The 17,741-nt window shown below is 38.0% G+C and overlaps 1 protein-coding gene across 3 annotated transcripts in view; it reads left to right on the top strand.

Moving 5' to 3' along the window:
• LRBA (LPS responsive beige-like anchor protein) overlaps positions 1-17,741 on the top strand; it is a 1,009,660-nt gene that overhangs the window by 79,186 nt on the left and 912,733 nt on the right. The window lies entirely within an intron of this gene.

Below are 17,741 nucleotides of genomic sequence, written 5' to 3'. Positions count from 1 at the left end.
ATGCTTGTTTCTCTTTATTTACTAGTTTTCAAAATAACGGATGTTTTCCTTATTCTCTAAAGGTAAACAATTAGTTGTTGTTTTCATTGTTATTTTTAGATGTCATGAGCTAATGGGTTTAAATATATTTGTTGAATTTTAATACATTGTAATTATTATCTTTCTTGGACCTCAAGTTGTTTTGTCTTTGGCCAGTGGGAGCTTCACTGAGGTGCTTCCTGAGTTCTTTTAACACAGTTGATCCTTTCCTCTTATGTTCAGGCTAATCTTTTCATTTTCAGTGCTGGACCTTGAATCAGCCACTTCTTAAAGAAGCCTTGATTTTATTTAGTGAGGAATGGTATTTCCAGATCACAATCTAGGCACTAGGAATGCTCATTTCTGCACTGTTGGCCATTGTTCATATGTCTTTCCAGTGGATAGAAGTATACCCACAGACACACATTCACATATATATCTAATATTTTATATTAGATAAAATACCTCATGAATTCATAGTGATACTTCCAATTTACATTTTATACAACAGGGTTTTTACCCATAGTTTTATCTCATCTGTATTACATCTATATCTTCTTTCATCTAGATTGAGAATCCTGATTTTAAGGACACAGGGGATTCAATTACTTCATGTTATTATTTTTTGCCTTATATTATACAATAACAATTTCAGAATAATAATACTGATACTACTGTCACCAATATGATTTCTGGAAACATAAAAATTTCTCCAGACAGAAGCAGATACCTCTCTTTAAACTTCTTCAGTAGTTAGGATGAGGACAGGTGGTGTTTTCTCTATGTAAAAGCACTACTTAGTTTAGATGTATTTTGAACATGTTTTTCATTAGGAAAAGCAGGCTATATGATATTCAGGTGCCTATTTTTGGACTATATTATTGGAGAGCCTAGTCACCATGTGGAAGCTTATTTGTATGTGGAAACAATTTCCTTTTGAACTCCTGATTGGGGAAGCAGAAATTTCGTCATATCTTCTACAACAGTTGTAACAGGTGGGAGAGGGGATTTAGGAGTATCTTAGTATATGTACCTTATTTCAATAAGTTTACAAGCATTATTCTGTATATAAGCCACTGAAAGTATAAACCAGTAAATGAATTTTTGTTTTGTAAATGGAAATACTCTGATTAATTTAGAAGTAGTATGTGTTTGTAAAGAATTAAAGAAATAATAGTCTATAAAGTTAGAAATTTAAAAATTCCTATATTACCCCTACTCTTAATAGTTACATGGTATTTCTGACCTGTTTTTCCATGTGAATACCTGCATGCACAAATACCTTTACTTATATGGTATTTTACACATTTTGTTCTAGAACATTTAATCTTAACGGGTTGTTGACTCACTTTCATGTCATTTTATTTGTATTTTTTCATTGCCTGGTTCTTATATTTAGGTCTTTTATCCATTTTGTGTTAATTTCTGTATAGGGTATGAGATAGGGATCCTTTTCATTGTTTTGGATATGGATATCCAATTATCCCAACATCATTTATTGAAGAGACTGTTCTGTCCCAGTTGAGTGGACTTGAGAACCTTTTCAAAAATCAGTTGACCATAGATCTGACAGTCTGTTTCTAAACTCTCAATTCAGTTCCATTGATCTATATGTCTGTCTTAATGCCAGTACCATGCTGTTTTGACCACAGTGGTTTATAATATGCTTTAAAGTCAGGAAGCATGAGTCCTCCTCATTTATTCTTCTTTTCAAGATGTTTTTGGCTGTTTGAGGCCCCTTACCCTTCCAAATAAATTTGATAATTAACTTTTCCATTTCGACAAAGTAGGCAATTGGAATTTTGATTGGTATTGCATACCAATTTGGTATTGTAGATCAATTTGCATATAATTGATATCTTAATGACATTTAGCCTTCCAATCCATGAGCACAAAGTCTCTGCATTTATTATGGCTTCTTTGATTTATTTTAGCAATGTTTTGTAGTTTTTGTTTACAGGTCTTTTAAATCCGTGTTTAAATTTATTCCTAGATATTTGATTCTCTAAGTTGCTATTGTAAATGGATTTTTTTTCTTTATTACCTCCTCGGATAGCTCATTGCTAGTATATAGAAACACCATTGATTTTTGCGTGTTGATCCGGTATCCTTCCACTTGGCTGATCTTGTTTATTATCTCAAGTAGCTTTGTTGTGGATTTTTTTGTTTTTTTTTTCTAAATACAGGATCATGCCATCTGCAAATAGGGACAGTTTTACTTCTTCGTTTCCAATCTGTGTGCCTTTTCTTTCTTTTTCTTGCCTAATTGTTCTAGCTAGAACTTCTTGTACAATTTTGAACAGCAGTGGTTTCAGTGGGCATCCTTGTCTTATTCCTGATCTTTGACGGAAAGATTTCAGTCTCTCACCATTCAGTGTGATGTTAGCTGTGGGTTTTTACTATGAGCCCTTTATCATGTTGAGGAAGTTTCCTTCGATTCCTACCCTTTGAAGGTTTTTATCATGAAAGGATGCTGAATTTTGTCAAGTGCTTTTTCTTCCTCGAGATGATCATGTGGGTTTTTTTCCTTTTATTGTGTTAATGTGGTGTATTATATTAATTGGTTTTCTTGTGTTGACCCCCCTTGCATAATAAAACCCACTTGGTTATGGTGTGTAATTCTTTTAATGTGCTGCTGGATTCAATTTGCAGGTATTTTGTTGGGAATTTCTGCATCTATACTCATTAAAGGAATTAATTTCTATAATTTCTTTTTCTTGCAGTATCTTTGTCTGACTTTGGTATTAGGGTGGTGTTGGCTTCATAGAAAGAATTGGGTAGCTTGGGTAGCTTTCCCTCCTCTTCAGTTTTTTTTTTTTTTTTCTTTTTTTTGAAGAGTTTGAGCAGGTTTGGTACTAATTCTTTCTTGAATGCTTGGTGGAACTCACATGTGAAACCATCCAGTCCTTGGACTTTTCTTTTTTTATGAGGTTTTTGATGACTTGTTATTTGCTTTTTGAGTTCTTCTGTTCCTTCTTGAGTCATTGTTGGCTGTTCTTGCTTTTCTAAGAAGTTGTCCATTTCATCTAAGTTGTCTATTTTGTTAGCATATGTTCTAGTTTGCTAATGCTGCCAGGATGCAAAACACCAGAAATGGATTGGCTTTTATAAAGGGGGTTTATTTGGTTACACAGTTATAGTCTTAAGGCCATAAAATGTCCAAGGTAATGCATCAGCCATCGGGTACCTTCACTGGAGTATGACCAATGGCATCCGGAAAACCTGTTAGGTGGGAAGGCACATGACTGGCATCTGCTCCAAATTCTGATTTCAAAATGGCTTTCTCCCAGGACATTCCTCTCTAGGCTGCAGCTCCTCCTCAAAATGTCACTCTCAGTTGCTCTTGGGGCATTGTTCTTTCTTGGCTTCTCTGGAGCAAAAGTCTGCTTTCAACTGCAATCTTTAAAATGTCTCAGTAAACTGCAGTTCCTCTCTCAGCTCCTGTGCATTCTTCAGAGTGTCCCACTTGGCTGTAGCAAGCTCGCTCCTTCTGTCTGAGCTTATATAGTGCTCCAGAAAACTGAATGGGCAGGGCCACACCTCATGGAAATTATCCAGTGAAAGATCTTGCCCACGGTTGAGTGATCAGATCTCCACAGAAACATCCAATCAGAAGTCTCCAACCCAATCAACACCAATACGTTTCCTGTCCACACAAGACTGTATCAAAGATAATGGTGTTTTGGGGGACATAATACATCCAAACCAGCACAGCATATAATTGCTTATAGTATCCTCTCATTATCTCCTTTATTTCTGTTTGGTCAGGAGGTATGTCCCCCCTCCCATTTCTGATTTTATTTATTTGCTTCCTCTTTTCTTTTTCTTTGTCAGCCTAGCTAAGGGTCCATCGATTTTATTGATTTTCTCAAAAAACCAACTTCTGGTTGATTCTTTGTTGATTCTATGATTTTCGTGTTCTAAATTTCATTTATTTCTGGTCTAATCTGTGTTATTTCTTTCCTTCTGTTTGCTTTCTGGTTCCTCCAGGTGAGCAATTAATTCCTCAATTTTTTCTCCTTCATTTTTAATACAGGCCATTAGGGCAATAAATTTCCTTCTTAGCACTGCGTCTCCTGCATTCCATAAGTTTTGATATGTTGTGTTCTCATTTTCAATTTCCTTGAGATATTTACTGATTTCTCTTGTAATCTCTTTCTTGACCCACTGGTTATTTTAGAGTGTGTTGTTTAGCCTCCATTTATTTGTGAATTTTCCAGCCTTCTGCCTGTTATTGATTTTCTTTTTTTTTTTTTTTTAATTCAGTTTTATTGAAATATATTCACAAACCATACAGTCATCCATGGTATACAATCAACTGTTCACAGTATGATCATATAGTTATGCGTTCATCACCACAATCTATTTCTGAACATTTTCCTTACATCAGAAAGAATCAGAATAAGAATAAAAAATAAAAGTGAAAAGAGAATACCCAAACCATCCCCCCATCCCACCCTATTTGTCATTTAGTTTTTACTCCCATTTTTCTACTGATTTTTTTCAATTTTTTAACTTGGTTTATCAAAAAATTAAAAACAAACAGGCAAACAACAACCAAAAAACCCCCACAACATTTCAAACAAAGCAATGGATTAAGGAAAACAAATAACCTAAAATACCTACTTTGCTTCCAATATGTTCCTACCATACCCCAAGAAAATTAATAAACCATGTCCAAACAGAGGAGTAAGAAAAACAAATAATCTAAAATAACTACATTGCTTCCAACATGTTCCTACCATACCCCAAGAAAATTAACAACCCCTAAGAAAACAAAGGAATAAGAGAAAAAAAAAACCTAAAATAACTCTATTGCTTCCAACATGATCTTACTATATCCAAGAAAGTTTACAAACCATAATCATTCCTGAGCATTCCCATAACATTGAGATTACCCTCCATAGTTTATCTGTTCTTATTAGATTATCATTCCCCCTCCACTAATTGGTATCTCTAGGTCCCGTACATTCTACAGTATAAAACATTGTACATTTTTCACAGAATTCACATTAGTGGTAACATACAATATCTCTCTTTTTGTGCCTGGCTTATTTTGCTCAGCATTATGTCTTTTTTTTTTTTTTTTTTTAATCTTCATTTTATTGAGATATATTCATATACCACGCAGTCATACAAAACAAATCGTACTTTCGATTGTTCACAGTACCATTACATAGTTGTACATTCATCACCCAAATCAATCCCTGACACCTTCATTAGCACACACACAAGAATAACAAGAATAATAATTAGAGTGAAAAAGAGCAATTGAAGTAAAAAAGAACACTGGGTACCTTTGTCTGTTTGTTTCCTTCCCCTATTTTTCTACTCATCCATCCATAAACTAGACAAAGTGGAGTGTGGTCCTTATGGCTTTCCCAATCCCCTTGTCACCCCTCATAAACTACATTATTATACAACTGTCTTCGAGATTCATGGGTTTTGGGTTGTAGTTTGATAGTTTCAGGTATCCACCACCAGCTACCCCAATTCTTTAGAACCTAAAAAGGGTTGTCTAAAGTGTGCGTAAGAGTGCCCACCAGAGTGACCTCTCGGCTCCTTTTGGATTCTCTCTGCCACTGAAGCTTATTTCATTTCCTTTCACATCCCCCTTTTGGTCAAGAAGATGTTCTCCGTCCCACGATGCCAGGTCTACATTCCTCCCCGGGAGTCATATTCCACGTTGCCAGGGAGATTCACTCCCCTGGGTGTCTGATCCCACGTAGGGGGGAGGGCAGTGATTTCACCTTTCAAGTTGGCTTAGCTAGAGAGACAGGGCCACATCTGAGCAACAAAGAGGCATTCGGGAGGAGGCTCTTAGGCACAACCATAGGGAGGCCTAGCCTCTCCTTTGCAGCAACCGTCTTCCCAAGGGTAAAACCTGTGGTAGAGGGCTCAACCCATCAAACCACCAGTCCCCTATGTCTGTGGTCATGTTAGCAACCATGGAGGTGGGGTAGGCGAATACCCCTGCATTCTCCACAAGCTCCTCAAGGGGGCACTGCATCTTTTTTTTTTTCCTTGTTTTTTTTTTTTTTTTTAACTTTCTCTTCTTTTTTAAATCAACTGTATGAAAAAAAAGTTAAAAAGAAAACAAACATACAATAAAGAACATTTTAAAGAGACCATAACAAGGGAGTAAGAAAAAGACAACTAACCTAAGATAACTGCTTAACTTCCAACATGTTCCTACTTTACCCCAAGAAAGTTACCTAATATAGCAACATTTCTGTGAACTTGCTCCTACTATATCCATCAGAAATTAACAGACCATAGTCATTCCTGGGCATCCCCAGAACGTTAAATAGCTTATCTGTTCTTCTTGGATTATTGTTCCCCCTTCCTTAATTGCTCTCTATTGCTAGTTCCCCTACATTCTACATTATAAGCCATTTGTTTTATATTTTTCAAAGTTCACATTAGTGGTAGCATATAATATTTCTCTTTTTGTGCCTGGCTTATTTCGCTTAGCATTATGTCTTCAAGGTTCATCCATGTTGTCATATGTTTCACGAGATCGTTCCTTCTTACTGCCGCGTAGTATTCCATCGTGTGTATATACCACATTTTATTTATCCACTCATCTGTTGAAGGACATTTGGGTTGTTTCCATCTTTTGGCAATTGTGAATAATGCTGCTATGAACATTGGCGTGCAGATATCTGTTCGTGTCACTGCTTTCCGATCTTCCGGGTATATACCGAGAAGTGCAATCGCTGGGTCGAATGGTAACTCTATATCTAGTTTTCTAAGGAACTGCCAGACTGACTTCCAGAGTGGCTGAACCATTATACAGTCCCACCAACAGTGAATAAGAGTTCCAATTTCTCCACATCCCCTCCAGCATTTGTAGTTTCCTGTTTGTTTAATGGCAGCCATTCTAACCGGTGTTAGATGGTATCTCATTGTGGTCTTAATTTGCATCTCTCTAATAGCTAGTGAAGCTGAACATTTTTTCATGTGTTTCTTGGCCATTTGTATTTCCTCTTCAGAGAACTGTCTTTTCATATCTTTTGCCCATTTTATAATTGGGCCGGCTGAACTATTGTCGTTGAGTTGTAGGATTTCTTTATATATGCAAGATATCAGTCTTTTGTCAGATACATGGTTTCCAAAAATTTTTTCCCATTGAGTTGGCTGCCTCTTTACCTTTTTGAGAAATTCCTTTGAGGTGCAGAAACTTCTAAGCTTGAGGAGTTCCCATTTATCTATTTTCTCTTTTGTTGCTTGTGCTTTGGGTGTAAAGTCTAGGAAGTGGCCGCCTAATACAAGGTCTTGAAGATGTTTTCCTACATTATCTTCTAGGAGTTTTATGGTACTTTCTTTTATATTGAGATCTTTGGTCCATTTTGAGTTAATTTTTGTGTAGGGGATGAGGTAGGGGTCCTCTTTCATTCTTTTGGATATGGATATCCAACTCTCCCAGCCCCATTTGTTGAAAAGACCATTATGACTCAGTTCAGTGACTTTGGGGGCCTTATCAAAGATCAGTCGGCCATAGATCTGAGGGTCTATCTCTGAATTCTCAATTCGATTCCATTGATCTATATGTCTATCTTTGTGCCAGTACCATGCTGTTTTGGCAACTGTGGCTTTATAATAAGCTTCAAAGTCAGGGAGTGTAAGTCCTCCCACTTCGTTTTTCTTTTTTAGAGTGTCTTTAGCAATTCGAGGCATCTTCCCTTTCCAAATAAATTTGATAACTAGGTTTTCCAAGTCTGCAGAGTAGGTTGTTGGAATTTTGATTGGGATTGCATTGAATCTGTAGATGAGTTTGGGTAGAATTGACATCTTAATGACATTTAGTCTTCCTATCCATGAACATGGAATATTTTTCCATCTTTTAAGGTCCCCTTCTATTTCTTTTAGTAGAGTTATGTAGTTTTCTTTGTATAGGTCTTTTACATCTTTGGTTAAGTTGATTCCTAGGTACTTGATTTTTTTAGTTGCTATTGAAAATGGTATCTTTTTCTTGAGTGTCTCTTCAGTTTGTTCATTTCTAGCATATAGAAACATTACTGACTTATGTGCATTAACCTTGTATCCCGCTACTTTGCTAAATTTGTTTATTAGCTCTAGTAGCTGTATCGTCGATTTCTCAGGGTTTTCTAGATATAAGATCATATCATCTGCAAACAATGACAGTTTTACTTCTTCTTTTCCAATTTGGATGCCTTTTATTTCTTTGTCTTGCCGGATTGCCCTGGCTAGCACTTCCAGCACAATGTTGAATAACAGTGGTGATAGCGGGCATCCTTTTCTTGTTCCTGATCTTAGAGGGAAGGCTTTCAGTCTCTCTCCATTGAGTACTATGCTGGCTGTGGGTTTTTCATATATGCTCTTTATCATGTTGAGGAAGTTTCCTTCAATTCCTACCTTTTGAAGTGTTTTTATCAAAAAGGGATGTTGGATTTTGTCAAATGCTTTTTCAGCATCTATTGAGATGATCAATTGATTTTTCCCTTTTGACTTGTTAATGTGTTGTAGTACATTGATTGATTTTCTTATGTTGAACCATCCTTGCATGCCTGGAATAAACCCCACTTGGTCATGGTGTATGATTTTTTTAATGTGTCTTTGGATTTGATTTGCAAGTATTTTGTTGAGGATTTTTGCATCTATATTCATTAGGGAGATTGGCTGGTAGTTTTCCTTTTTTGTAACATCTTTGCCTGGTTTTGGTATTAGATTGATGTTAGCTTTATAAAAAGAGTTAGGTAGTATTCCATTTTCTTCAATGTTTTGAAAGAGTTTGAGTAAGATTGGTGTCAGTTCTTTCTGGAAAGTTTGGTAGAATTCCCCTGTGAAGCCATCTGGCCCTGGGCATTTATTTGTGGGAAGATTTTTGATGACTGATTGGATCTCTTTGCTTGTGATGGGTTGGTTGAGGTCTTCTATTTCTTCTCTGGTCAGTCTAGGTTGTTCATATGTTTCCAGGAAATTGTCCATTTCCTCTACATTATCCAGTTTGTTGCCATACAGTTGTTCATAGTATCCTCTCATAATTTTTTTAATTTCTTCAGGATCTGCAGTTATGTCACCTTTTTCATTCATTATTTTGTTTATATGGGTCTTCTCTCTTTTTGATTTTGTCAGTCTAGCTAGGGGCTTGTCAATCTTGTTGATCTTCTCAAAGAACCAACTTTTGGTGATATTTATCCTCTCTATTGTTTTTTTGTTCTCTATGTCATTTATTTCTGCTTTAATTCTTGTTATTTCTTTTCTTGTACTTGGTTTAGGATTGGTTTGCTGTTCATTTTCTAGCTTCTTCAGTTGATCCATTAGTTCTTTGATTTTGGCTCTTTCTTCCTTTTTAATATATGCGTTTAGTCCTATAAATTTCCCCCTCAGCACTGCTTTTGCTGCATCCCATAGGTTTTGGTATGTTGTGTTCTCATTTTCATTCGTCTCTATATATTTAGCAATTTCTCTTGCTATTTCTTCTTTAACCCACTGATTGTTTAGGAGTGTGTTGTTTAACCTCCAGGTATTTGTGTATTTTCTAAGTCTCTGATGGTTATTGACTTCTAATTGTATTCCATTGTGGTCAGAGAATGTGCTTTGAATAATTTCAATCTTTTTAAATTTATTGAGGCTTGTTTTATGTCCCAGCATATGATCTATCCTGGAGAAAGTTCCATGAGCACTAGAAAAGCATGTGTATCCTGGTGATTTGGGATGTAATGTCCTGTATATGTCTGTTAAATCTAATTCATTTATCAGATTGTTTAGGTTTTCAATTTCCTTATTGGTCTTCTGTCTGGTTGATCTATCTATAGGAGAGAGTGATGTGTTGAAGTCTCCCACAATTATTGTGGACACATCAATTGCTTCCTTTAGTTTTGCCAGTGTTTCTCTCATGTATTTTGTGGCACCTTGATTGGGTGCATAGACATTTACGATTGTTATTTCTTCTTGCTGAATTGCCCCTTTTATTAGTACGTAGTGGCCTTCTTTGTCTCTCAGAACATCCCTGCATTTGAAGTCTATTTTATCTGAGATTAATATTGCTACACCTGCTTTCTTTTGGCTGTAGCTTGCATGAAATATTTTTTTCCATCCTTTCACTTTCAGTTTCTTTGTTTCCCTGTGTCTAAGATGAGTCTCTTGTATGCAACATATTGATGGTTCATTTTTTTTGATCCATTCTGCGAATCTATATCTTTTAATTGGGGAGTTTAATCCATTTACATTCAGCGTTATAACCGTGAAGGCATTTCTTGAATCAGCCATCTTATGCTTTGGTTTATGTTTGTCATATTTTTCCCCTCTGTCTATTAATATCCTTTATTGTACCCATACCGAATCTCTTTAGTACTGAACTTTTCTCCAAGTCTCTCTGTCCTGTCTTTGTTTCTCTGTCTGTAGGGCTCCCTTTAGTATCTCCAGTAGGGTAGGTCTCTTGTTAGCAAATTCTCTCAGCATTTGTTTGTCTGTGAAAAATTTAAGCTCTCCCTCAAATTTGAAGGAGAACTTTGCTGGATAAAGTATTCTTGGCTGGAAATTTTTCTCACTCAGAATTTTAAATATATCGTGCCACTGCCTTCTCGCCTTCATGGTGGCTGCTGAGTAGTCACTACTTAGTCTTATGCTGTTTCCTTTGAATGTGGTGAATTGCTTTTCTCTTGCTGCTTTCAGAACTTGCTCCTTCTCTTCTGTGTTTGATAGTGTGGTCAGTATATGTCTCGGAGTGGGTTTATTGGGATTTATTCTATTTGGAGTTCGCTGAGCATTTATGATTTGTGTATTTATGTTGTTTAGAAGATTTGGGAAGTTTTCCCCAACAATTTCTTTGAATACTCTTCCTAGACTTTTGCCCTTTTCTTCCCCTTCTGGGACACCAATGAGTCTTATATTTGGATGTTTCATATTATCTATTATATCCCTGAGGTCCATTTCGATTTTTTCAATTTTTTTCCCCATTCTTTCTTTTATGCTTTCATTTTCCATTCTGTCATCTTCCAGGTCACTGATTCGTTGTTCAACTTCCTCTAGTCTTGTACTATGAGTGTCCAGAATCTTTTTAATTTGGTCAACAGTTTCTTTAATTTCCATAAGATCATCCATTTTTTTATTTAGTCTTGCAATGTCTTTTTTATGCTCTTCTAGGGTCTTCTTGATTTCCTTTATCTCCCGTACTATGGTCTCATTGTTCATCTTTAGTACTTTGAGTAGCTGCTCTAGGTGCTGTGTCTCTTCTGGTCTTTTGATTTGGGTGCTTGGGCTTGGGTTATCCATATCGTCTGGTTTTTTCATATGCTTTATAATTTTCTGTTGTTTTTGGCCTCGTGGCATTTGCTGAACTTGATAGGGTTCTTTTAGGATTTGTAGACCAATTGAAGTCCTTATGTCTAATTTATCAGATCTACAGCTTCGTGGAGTACACTTTCTCTAACTAACAAGCAGGTGGCGTCCACGAGCCACCTGTTCTCCACAAGCCAGTTCTCCCCTGCTTAGCCTTTTTGGTGAGTGGGGGAGTGAGTCTTGTGGGGTCCAATTGGTGTACCAAGCTTGCGTGTGTAGTTGGTGTTGCCTGCCCTGTATATGGGGTGTGTTTCTGGGCAGTCAGGGAGGGGGGGGGTGGCTCTAACAATCAAATCTCCCTGGTGATCCTAGAGTTTTAAAGCTGCTGCAATAGTCTAATCCTTCAGTTCAGTCCTGCCACAGTTTGTCTCTGCCACTGACCTACAAGTCCTTGGTATTGGCGTATGGCTCCTGAGACTTGCAAGTGCACCCTGGGTCCTCTGTTGAGGGATGACTGTGCTATGTCACAGGTGAGTGCCGTCCCCCCAGGGCAGTTCTGGGCTGCTGGGGTGTGTAGGGAGGCCCCCAGTCTGCTGAAATGATGGCTGAATGGGGCTTTGTTAATTCACATTGCTCTACCTTCCCAACTCTGGGACAATCAGCTGAGGTTGCAAAGAAGGCTAATGTCCACGCCCAGTTTTGTGGTGTGTGCCTTTTATTTGAAGCACTTCCGTCACACTGGGTTGTCTGGGGCAGTTCTGGGGTATGGGGCTGGCGATGGGCAGGAGTGTTTCCTGTCCACCAGGATGATGGCTGTGAGCGGACACCCCCCTTTTCTTGGGAAGTTGTGGTGTTTAGTGAATTTTCTCAGCCACTGGATTATTGCGTTTTGTCTCAGAGCTCTCCTAGTTCTGCTCTTGAGTTGACCTGCCCAAATTGTACGTGTTTGAAGCTTTCTGTATTGGGCTTCTTAAAGTAATTGTTTTAGAAAAAGAAAAAAGGATTAAAAAAACAAAACAAAACAAAACAAAACAAAACAAAAAAAAACCGGGCCCTCCTCAGAGATCTAATGGGTTATTGAAATGCTAAGAGACAAAGCAACCAGGGCCATTAAGGAAAGGTCCACAGGGCAGAGAGATCAGCTTTTCTTCGGGATTTGCATATGCGCCTCAGGGCCCTTCCCCTTTCTATGTTCACCAGAACTCCAAAAATCGTCCGCTTTTATTTTGGAGTTTTTCGTGTTGTTTTTTTTCTATGCCTGTCTCCTCTCTGCTGGGCTGGCTGCTCTCAGATTCTCTGGTGTCTGGTCTCAGTCTATCTATGGTTGGAGTTTGAATCAGTAGAATGAGTTTCCGATAAGGGCAGCCACTGCAGTTCTCCCTTCTCCTTCCCGGAGCTGACAGCCCCTCCTCCCCCAGGACTGAGCCTGGCAGGGAGGGGCGCAGGTCCCCTGGCCGCAAAAACTTACAGATTTTGCTGATCTCAGCAGTTCGACGTTTTCATGAGTGTTGTATGAAGTATGCCCAAAGTCAGATTGCTGTGTTGTGTCCAGTCCACGCAGTTCCTGGCTTTCTACCTACTTTCCTGGAGGAGTAACTAAAACATACAGCTCACCAGTCTGCCATCTTGCCCCGCCTCGTCTCCTGTTGTTGATTTTCAACCTCATTGCATTATGATCTGAGATAGTGTTTCGTATAATTTTGATCTATTTAATTTATTGAGATCTGCTTTGTGACCCAGTATGTGGTCTATCCTGGAGAATGATCCATGAGCACTTGAGAAATATGTATATCCTGCTGTCATGGGGTGCAATGTTCTGTAAATATCTGTTAAATCTAGTTCATTTATCATATTATTCAAGATCTCTGTTTCCTTATTGATCCTCTTGCTAAATGTGGTATCCATTGATGACAGTGGTGTATTGACATCTCCAATTGTTACTGTATCAGTGTCTACTTCTCTTCAGTACTGTCAGTGTTTGCCTTGTGTTTTGGGGTACTCTGTCTTGGTGCATAAATATTTGTTATGTCTTCTTGATGAATTGTCCCTTTTATTAATACAGTGTCCTTCTTTGTGACTTTTAATTGTTTTACATTTCAAGTCTAAATTGTCTGATATTAGTATAACTAGCTACCCCTGCTCTTTTCTGGTTGTTGCCTGCATGAAATATCTTTTTCCAGCCTTTCAATTTTAAGTTATTTTTGTCCTTGGGTCTAAAGTGAGTCTCTTGTATATAGCATATTGATAGATCTTGTTTTTTTTTTTTTTTTTTTTTTTTTTTTTTTATCCATTCTGGCAGTCTTTTTTATTTGATTGGGGAGTTTAATCCATTACCATTTATTGTTACTACCATAAAGGCAGTACTTTCTTCAACCATTTTGTCTTCTGTATTTTATACATTACACCTTTTTTCCCCTCTCTTTTTATGCTTTTCAGTACCCTTACTGTTACTCTTCATTTCTATACTCTTCTCCAAATCTCTCACTCCTGTCTTTTCCTATCTGCCTGTAACACCCCCTTTAGTATTTCTTGTAGCGCAGGCTCTTGTTCATAAAATCTCCGTGTCTGTTTTTTTGTAAAAATTTTAAACTCTCTAGCATTTTTGAAGGACAATTTTGCTGGATAAAGAATTCTTTTTTTTTAATTTTAATTTTTAAATTTTAGACGGTTTTTATTCACACACCATACATTGCCTCCTAAGTAAACAATCAATGATTCCCTGTATAATCACAGTTAAAAAGCAACAAAAGAAAAAATAAAATTAAAATGCAATAAAAAAAGGTCAGACAACACCAGTGCCATGAATCCCATACCTCTCTCTTATATACACCTCTTATAGATATCTAGCTTTGGTATATTGCCTTTGTTACAATTAATAGAACCATATTACAGTGTTACTGTTAACCATAGACTCTAGTTTGCGTTGATTTTATTCTTTCCCCAGTACCATCCCATGTCCAACACCTTGAAAAGTTGATTCTTCCTTTTGTAAAAACATTCTTATATTTGAATATTTAATAGCAATCATTGACCATTCTAGGTTTCACTAAGTTATACTGTCCCAGTCTTGATATTCTCTCTTTCCTTCTGGTGTCCTACATGCTGCTAACCTTCCTCTTTCAAACGAACTCACAGTCGTCTTTCTTCCATGTACTTACATTATTGTGCTACCATCACCCACTAGTGTGCTATGCATTTCTGGATCTATGCAATCAATCCTGTTGAACATTCTGTACTCCTTCAGCATCACATGAATATCCTGATATCTTCCTTTCTACACTCTTCTCCAAACTTCTCTTTCCTGTCTCTCTATAGCACTGCCTTTAGTACTTCTTGTGGGGGAGGTCTCCTGTTCATGAACTCTCTCAGTGTCTGTTTATTTGTAAATTTTTTTTAACTCTTCCTCATTTTTGAAGGACAGTTTTGCTGGATATAGGTTGGCAGTTTTTCTCTTTTAGTGTCTTGAATATACCATACCACTGCGTTCTTGCCTCCATAGTTTCTACTGAGAAATCCACACTTAGTCTTTTTTAGCTCCCCTTGTGTATGATGGATTGCTTTTCTCTTGCTGATTTCAGAATTCTTTATCTTTGACATTTGACTGTCTGATTAGTAAGTGTCTTGGAGTAGGTCTATTTGGATCAATTATGTTTGGGGTGTGCTGTGCTTCTTGGACCTGTAATTTTGTCTTTCCTAGATTTGGGAAATTTTCATTGATTATTTCCTCTATTATTCTTTCTGCCCCTTTCCCCTTCTCTTCTCCTTCTGGGACACTGTAACACATATATTTGTGTGCTTCATGTTTTCATTCATTTCCCTGAGCTCCTGCTCAAGTTTTTCCTATCTTTTCCCTGTCTGGTCTTTTCTGTGTAGGATTTCAGGTGTTCTGTCCTCCAATTCATGAATCCTTTGTTCTGCCTCTTTAAATCTGCTGTTGTACTTGAAAGGTGAACACACTGCCCTCCCCACTACGTGGGATCAGACACCCAGGGGAGTGAATCTCCCTGGCAACGTGGAATATGACTCCCAGGGAGGAATGTAGACCAGGCATCGTGGGATGGAGAACATCTTCTTGACCAAAAGGGGGATGTGAAAGGAAATGAAATAAGCTTCAGTGGCAGAGAGATTCCAAAAGGAGCCGAGAGGTCACTCTGGTGGGCACTGTTACGCACACTTTAGACAACCCTTTTTAGGTTCTAAAGAATTGGGGTAGCTGGTGGTGGATACCTGAAACTATCAAACTACAACTCAGAACCCATGAATCTCAAAGACAATTGTATAAAAATGTAGCTTATGAGGGGTGACAATGGGATTGGGAAAGCCATAAGGACCACACTCTCCTTTGTCTAGTTTATGGATGGATGAGTAGAAAAATAGGGAAAGGAAACAAACAAACAGACAAAGGTACCCAGTGTTCTTTTTTACTTCAATTGCTGTTTTTCACTTTAATTATTATTCTTGTTATTTTTGTGTGTGTGCTAATGAAGGTGTCAGGGATTGATTTAGGTGATGAATGTACAACTATGTAATGGTACTGTGAATAATCGAATGTACGATTTGTTATATATGACTGCGTGGTATGTGAATATATCTCAGTAAAATGAAGATTAAAAAAAAAATCTGCTGTTGTATGTCTCCACTGTGTTTTCCATCTCTTCTATTGTGCCTTTCATTCCCATATGTTCTGTCATTTGTTTTTTTAAGCTTACAAATCTTCCTTGTGGTCACACAGTGTCTTTTTTATGTCCTTCATCTCTTTTGTCACATTTTCTTTCAACTCATTGATTTAATTTGGAAGATTTGTTTGAACATCTTTAATTAGTTGTTTCAACTCATGAATCTCAGTTGAGGTGTTAGTTGGTTCCTTTGACTGGGACATATCTTTGTGTTTCCTGCTGTGGCTTGTGATTTTTTGCTGTGTAGACCTCTGGTTTTCTTGGTTAGTTTATTCTGGACATTGTTTTCTCTCTTGTGCTTTGGATTTTCTTGTTGGTTTTCTTTGATCTCTATATTTCTTTGTTTCTCTTGCTGGCTGGTTGTCAGATGGGCTCTGCTCCCCAGGTTGCTCCCCAAATCAGACACACACCATGCCACAGGGATGGGAGGTAGACAGTGTGCACCTCAGCAAGTTCACTGTGTGTGGTAATATAGATCTGCTGTCTTCCAGTGGTGCTCTGTTTTCCACCAGTTTGTGAGACCTTGGTTTGTTTTAGAGCCCTGCTTTGACAGTTGGGGTGACTGTATTTCTCAACCAAAACCAGGCTGGGTTTCTGTGCAGGGCATGGAGACCAGCTCCTGTAGTCCTAACAAAGGGTCTGGGTCCCTTGCAATTTCCAGGCTGTCTAGCAGATGGTGCTGTTCGGTAACTTAATTGTCCTCAGAGGCAGTGTTGAAACTGGCGAACTGAAACTGTGGGATTCCTGTGCCTTCACTTTGCCTGCCAAAATCTGGCTCGATGTGGAGCTACACCTGTGGCCGAGTACTCCTTCACCTGACCCAGTACTCCAGCCATCCCCAAGGCAGGGAAACGGTTGCTGGCTGCTGCTTCCCTCAAGGTTGGAGGATGGATTTTCAGATTTAGGGCTGGAAATGCAGTCTCTGTCCATGGTTTCTCAATCTTTTTGTCCCTCACTGACCTCAGCCTTGAATTGTCCTTCCTTGTCCCCCTGATCTTCAAACAGTAGGTGTATGTCTCACTGTTGTGAGATTTTAAAATGTTTCCCTGGTGGGAGGGTTCCTGTCTGCTGAATCTGTGCCTTTTCCCACTGAGCATGAGTGATGGGGAGGAGAGAGGACCAGCTGGTCTGGGTGGGAAGACTCCTACCTGATATTTCTCCTCTTTCTTCAAATTCAGCATCTACAGGGGACTTCTCCAGTCTGTATCCTCCACAAGAGTTTCAAACAATTCAGAATTGTTCTTTTTTTCATTGAATATCTGGAGAGGAGTTTTCAGTAGCTATTTACTGTGTTGATGACCTCTCTCCCCTATGGAATTCTTGATATGCAGTTTTTCATTTTCAGTATCTTAAATATATCATACCACCGCCTTCTCATCTCCATGGCTTCTGATGAGAAATGAACATTTATTTTTATATAGCTTCCCTTTTATGTGGTGAATCAGTTTTACTGTTGCTGCTTTCAGAGCTCTCTTTCTCCTTGGCATTTGATAGTTTGATTAGGTTGTGTCTTGCAGTGGGTGTATTTGGATTTATTCTGGTTGGATTCTATTGGGCTTCTAGGGATTGCGTATTTGTCTTTTATAAAGGTTGGGAAATTTTTGGCCACCATTTCTTCAAATATTCTTCCTGGCCTTTTTCCCTTCTCTTCTCCTTTTGGGACACTGTGATGTGTTTGTTTTTGCAAATTGTGTTTTTAAACTTTTCCCTGAGTCCTTGCTTAAATTTTTCCAAATTTTTTTCTCCATCTGTTCTTTTGTGTGTTCACATTTGGATGCTCTGTCTTCTAGCTTTCGCATT

Source organism: Choloepus didactylus, chromosome 3 (assembly GCF_015220235.1).
Source record: "Choloepus didactylus isolate mChoDid1 chromosome 3, mChoDid1.pri, whole genome shotgun sequence".
Classification (NCBI taxonomy): Eukaryota; Metazoa; Chordata; class Mammalia; order Pilosa; family Megalonychidae; genus Choloepus; species Choloepus didactylus.
The sequence above is the reverse complement of the archived record's forward strand: the minus strand, read 5'-3'. Positions and strand labels throughout refer to the sequence as shown.